The 6,435-nt window shown below is 33.6% G+C and overlaps 1 pseudogene; it reads right to left on the minus strand.

Annotated features, from left to right (window-relative positions):
• Window positions 1–5,618: 5,618 nt before the first annotated feature.
• On the minus strand, window positions 5,619–6,191 carry LOC106754977 (annotated as a pseudogene).
• Window positions 6,192–6,435: the final 244 nt, after the last annotated feature.

Consider the following 6,435-nt stretch of genomic DNA (forward strand, 5'->3'; position numbering starts at 1 on the left):
TTTTGGTTTTATTTTTTATTTTATGGAATTTTAATGCTTTCTTTAGTTCAATCTTAATTTTAGTTTGTTAATTGCCTTCGATAGTGGTAGATGAATCTTGTTTTGATTTTTGATGCCTTTAGATACTTGATTTCGTGCATTTGATAGTATGATTTGGTCTTAATCTGTTTCAGCATTTAGGTTTTAGATGTTAATTTCAATTTTATTGCATACATTGCTTTTCTGTTTCGGCATTTAGGTTTTGTTAAATTTTAGGTACTTTTCTGATTTGATGAGGTGTATAATCTGTTAAGGAGAGTTGTTGTTACACTGTCTTGATTTGAAGTAGTTAGGGTAAATGCTCTAAATTTTTATTGCATTGAATATGAATTAGGATTTGTTTATGCTGAATTGGTTTCATTATGAACTTTGAAGATGAATTAGAGATTAGGAGTAGCTTTTAATTGCATTTAAGTGAGGTTTTTGTTCCTGGTGAAAAACATGAATTCGAATTGAACTTCTTGTAGTTTGGTAAATTGAGTGGATGTTACTCATTTAAAGTTGAAAATGAACTTAAAAACCCTAAAGTGGGCATATTTTATAGGATTCTCTGCAAATTTGATTCTGAGTTTTGATTTTAACCAATGATTCTTTATTTACCCATTAGTTTTAGGTGTTTCTGTTGAGTTGGTTTTAATTTTAGTTTGCAGTTCTTTTATTTTCAAGTTTAAGATTCCTAACGTCTTTGATTTATTCATTTCCTTTTGATAGTTTTGTTAATTCATTTTTAGTTCTGTTCACTTTAATGTTTCAATTCATTACATTGTCTTCTATTTTTCAGCTCATGTATGTAAGCATTATTTATTAATTCATTACGTGTGCATTTATATTTTCTTTGCATTGACAATTAGTTTTCCATAATATGCAAATGATTAGGAGATTTATCTGTTCATTGTTCCATTTAAGTTTCGTATATATAGGTTCATATTCATTTAATAGTTAGGATTGTTTTTAGTTTTGAATTTCCAGATTTAGTTGTGTTTCTTTTATATAGTTAGTCATTATATTTTCAGTTCTAGGTTTTGTAAAGTAATAAAGTTCATTTTTTTAGATCATGTTAGTTGTATTAATTCATCGTTTTAGTTTAGGTTCCTTTAGCTTAATAAAGATTCTCAAATTCTTTCCTTATTTTTCATATAGGATTAATTTAGTTTTGTTAGAATTATTGGTTAGTGTGTGTGAGTTGTGAGTTGTGAGTTGTGTGTATCTTAATGGTAGAATAATTACTAAGTCTATCTATGCTAGGATAGTCAGTAAGATTAAAGTAGGGAGTAGTGAGTAGGATTATCTATAATGATTGTACCTAGCAGTCTAGGATAGTTCCTTGACCTTCCATCTCCCCCTTTATCAACTCTTTATCTATATAAATAATAGAACATGAAGAGGGTCTATTAAGCCCTCAAGATTATATTTTTATCAGTATTAAATCTCAACATGGTATCAAAGCAGGTTCTCTGATCCTCTACCGGCTGCCTTTACTGTTCGCTAGCGGCCGGCCGTCATGGCCGTCGGCGCCCCCCCCCCCCCAAAAGTTTAGTCTCTCAGCCTTTATGTTTCAGTGACAGTCGTGCAATTGCCCTAGTTCAGTTTCTAAGATTTATGTCTTTCTCAGCTTGGGTTCTCTTAAATTCGAATTAAGCAAACGAATTGCACATGATTAATTGGTCCTGCACATTATGGATTAATTGGTCTTGCACATGATGGATGGTAGAATGGACTGAGATTCGAGTACTACCTTTTCCTCTTTCGAAGGGGGCAGAAAAGTAGTCAATTTTCCTCTTGTGAGGGGTAGAAAGGTGGATCTTTTCGTCTTTAAGAGGCGGTAGAAGGGATGAGTCTCTTAGTCCATGATGGGCAGTAAAATGGACTGAGATTCGAGTACTGCCCTTTCCTCTTTCGAGGGAGTAGAAAGGAATGGATGTCTCATTTCTAGGTCGTGTTGAGTATGGTGCCGATAAAAGTAGCATAGGAGTTTTTACTTATAAGTCATGTTTTAGCGAACAAGAGTGGTGCGATGAAGTATAAAAGATGACATACATTTGTAAAGATAATGGATATTGGCACAAATTGCCTCTAACTGACAGAATTGTGTAGAGCTATTCAGGGTATGGGGTCAAGAGTGATCTTGTCTTAGTCTCTGAATGTTAATATTTTGTTAATTGATTGCATGACCTTATTTTTATATGTTATTACTGTTAGCTCGTCCTTATTGTTTGTGTTTGTTGTGATGATCGTATAACTTTTATGTTATACAGAAGTAGATGGTGATGCAAATATTATAGACGTAGGATAGGAGTGAGGGAAGATAAAAGAAAAAGAGGAAATTTTATTAATTTTGTTTTGAATAAGTTTTACTTTGAGGTAATGTAATGTTAATTTGAAAATTAGAATTAAGGTTATATTATTTTATATTTGGAATTATCATAAATAAGTTAGCTTATTAAAGGTTTTCAAAAAAATTTTGAATTTATTGTATTTTTGTAACTCCGAAATTGGGATATTACACAACCTTCTATCCTTAAAACTTGTGTTAAAATATTTTTCTTAATTAGCTAATAATTCTCTTCAGTGCTTAGGTCAATTAATACTTCAAAAGTACTTTGATGCTAAATCCGTAGCGAAACAAAAAAGGTTCCATCTTACATAATTAATTAGAGATCATTCCTCAAATATGTGGATTACCTTGCTTATTATGTGTCCAACGTAGTACATCATGTTTATTGAGGTGAATGTGACCGACATCTTGGCCTTATTGTTGGTTTGTTGGCCTTAATTATGTTGTTAATTGTTGCCTCCTCCTCCTACTCTAAAGATAATTGGGCCAACTGGAATCGCAATTTCGAGCACACTTTAACATATATGGATGCATCTCATGTTCTTGTTTCATAGTTTCGGATTTAACATCGACATGCATGCTTTATCCAATTTATTTTAAGTTGAAGCTTTTGAGTTAGGAAAATCTGATCTTCAAGAATTATTAAAGGAAGGAAAGGAAACATTGGGGAGGACAAATGGGTGTTAGTTACCTCGTGTTCAAATTCATTCCAAACATGTGGATATATATATAAGTTCCGACAAGCTACAAAGATTTAAATTTTTATAAATGGTTAAATTAGCGATGAAAATTAAGGAGAAAAAACAAGCACAAGACATTTGTTTTTCTTGTATGGTCCTAATCCTAACCCTATGAGGGCATGGTTGAGTTAGATATTTGATTATTAGTGGACCACCTAAACTTGGATACCACTTGGTTCTCTTTCGCCTTCTTTGCGGAAAAGACCTTTGACATTATCAAAACGTCCTTGACTCTATTGCACCTAACTAGTGGAAGGTAAATACCCTTATATATATATATATACCCTTATATATATATATATATATATATATATATATATATATATATATATATATATATATATATATATATATATATATATATATATATATATTTAATGAATGGCTTTGCTTTTCATATTCTTCATCGAATATGAATCCGAAGATTCTCCACCACCTTCCTTATCTTTCTTGAAAAGGACATTTCTGGTGAGAAAACGTTGCCGGTAGGTTTTTCCTTTGGACGGATAGCAAAGGAAAAACACAGAGAAAAACTGATATAACGAATTTATTACCTAAATACTTCGAGACAATGAAGTGTACCAAAAACCTTTTCGTGTCATGTTTTGCTAGATGTCTGACTCTGAGAAAGATAAGAAAGGAATTGCTCTCATTGGTTTTGCAAGCAGTTTTGGCTCACTGTTCAAGTTGTATTAATATCTTGTACTCATTAATGTTACCCGAGTACACGTATACAAATTTTCTCATTTTGAATTCAAGTTCGTCACCTAATAAACACTGTTTATGTTGATTGAAATGGGAAAAATTACTTTCTCTAACATCTTTAATTTTGTATTTGAAAATAAAATATGTACATTGATGAAGAAATCGTATTTTAATTGATAATAATATATTGTAAAAACCTGAAATCTTGAATCCCGAAAAGGTTAAATATTTCCCTCGCTGAGTTATCAATACAGTTATAGCGTTGTCATTCGTGTACTATTCTAAGTTAAACACTCGACTTCGTCATATTTCAAGCTTTATTAGCAATATACAATCATTTTGATGATATATATAATCAAATTTGTTGCTAAAACTAATAGACATTTTTATTAAGAAAAAAATAAAATTATAAAAAAATTTATTAAGAAAAGAATCTTCAAAATTTCCTAATCATAAAACCTTTCTCACAGGCCACTAAAAAAAACCTATTTGGTACAAATGGGTTTATACAATAAAAGACAAGGATGTGCAACTATTAGATGTATAAGACTATACCAGTGACAAAATGATTCATTTAAACATATGGAGTAAATTACTTAGAGAATTTTATTCCCATTGCAAAAATGAATATGATTAGAGTTATATTATCATTGGTAGCAAACCATGATAGAACTTGTTGCAATTTGATGTAAAAAGTGTTTTTTCACATGGAGATTTTTAAAAGAAAATATACATCCAGGTACCACTTGGACATATGAGACAGATTAAGACAAACACAATATGCAAACTAAGAAAAGGGATGAAATAATCGCCTAGAGCCTGGGAGACTCACAAAAGTCATGATAAGTCTCCAATATAAACACAATCAAAGATATCACACTTTAATATTTAAGCACTCTAATTGAGGGGGACTAACAATTTTTTCAGTTTATGTAGATGATATTATTGTGACTAGCAATCATGAACATTAATTTGAAATTAACACCTTCAGGAAATTGGAATATTCCCTACGAATTGAAGTTTCTCACTCCAAGAAATGGATTTTTAAATCTTATCAAAAGTATATTAACTCATCGAAAAGTGTACTGAATCGTTCAAATAATATAAAATGGTAACACCAAGTATCATTTTCCAAGAGACTCGTGTAATACTACTTAATTTAAGGTTTAGTAGTTCTAAGTTTGTTAACTCATCTAGACTAAGGAATAGTTCATGAATTTACAACTATATGCAAGTAAATAAAGATTTACAAAGAAGGGTGGACTTTGGTAATTGGAGGCACTTAGCACTAGTAAAAAAGGAGGCTTTTAACTCGTTATATAGGCTTTGGTTTCGCAAAAATCGAAGCGTAAAAAACGTGGTGGTGTGTCCGTAATTATTGAAGCAGTATATGCCTCAGCTCGAATACGAACCGATGCCTATAGGGTGTACCGCCTCGGTTGCATGGTTAACCGAGGCATAAAACTCTACACCACCTCACTAGTGCCATCTACAAATCAAAAATTTTTTCTGACAACTTTTTTGAAAAAGGTTTCCGCCTTGGTTGTTCACAGAACCGAGGCATAAAACTCTGCAAAATCCCTCTCCAAACACTGCTACACTCTAGAAAATCTCAAAAAAGGGCATACTGCCTCGGTTGTGCTCAGAACCCATCCTCTACTACATTAAGCTCCATAAAGAGCACCAAAAGTATTGTTCAACAGACTAGGGTGACTAAAGCGCGTCCAAAGGGCTGAAGAATCCATAGAGAGCTGAAGAATGGTGTTCAAGAATCCAAAGAAAAGGAAGTGTTCAACAGATCATAGGGTGCCCAAAGGGCAGGGTCTGTTATCGTCCAATCGAACCCAGGGTTTACCTTTGCCACTCTAATGTAGGACACTAATAGGGTCAGAGTAGAGATCTTTGTAGAGCCCATGAAAGTTATCATCGCCGAGACCGTGTTGGTTCCACCTTTGATCGACGGAAGCGATGTTGCCAACAAAGACAAGCAAGAAGGGAGGGAGAGAACCCAAGTCATAGATTCTCGTCCTCTTCTACAGCTTCATCCATTCCTCAATTTTGGTGGTGTAATCTCTCTTTCGCCATTACTCCAAATCGATGACCATCACCCCCGTGTTGAAGTAGCAAGGCTTCCTATCGGCGAAAGTGAGCGAGAGCGAGGGGTTGGACCAGAACATCGGGGTGAAATACGTGGTGAATTTGGCGTTGCAGTATTCGGGGGAAGCAAGGACTGCTTTGTCCCCTAACGAGGTATATGCCAGCTAGACAATGTCGTTGAGGTAGGAGAAAGAGTTGGATATGGCATCGCGTAGGAGGGGGGCGCTAGAGGAGCAGACGAAGTGGAAGAAAATGTTTTGTGGGCAGGAGGAGTGTTAAAGGATGGAAAGGATTGCTTCCATGGATCCCCGAACGTATGTTGTTTCAGTGTCATTCACTACAAGAAAAATGATTATTACTTGCTGATATTTACATACGGATTTTAATCCGTATGTAATATAAGTATTACATACGGATTTTATCTACCGATATATCCGTATATAAAATCCGTATATAATTTGTGCGCATGGTGGCAGAAACATTTTCTAAGGATATCACCCGTATGTAAGTACATAATTT

This window comes from Vigna radiata, unplaced genomic scaffold (assembly GCF_000741045.1).
Source record: "Vigna radiata var. radiata cultivar VC1973A unplaced genomic scaffold, Vradiata_ver6 scaffold_301, whole genome shotgun sequence".
Lineage (NCBI taxonomy): Eukaryota > Viridiplantae > Streptophyta > Magnoliopsida > Fabales > Fabaceae > Vigna > Vigna radiata.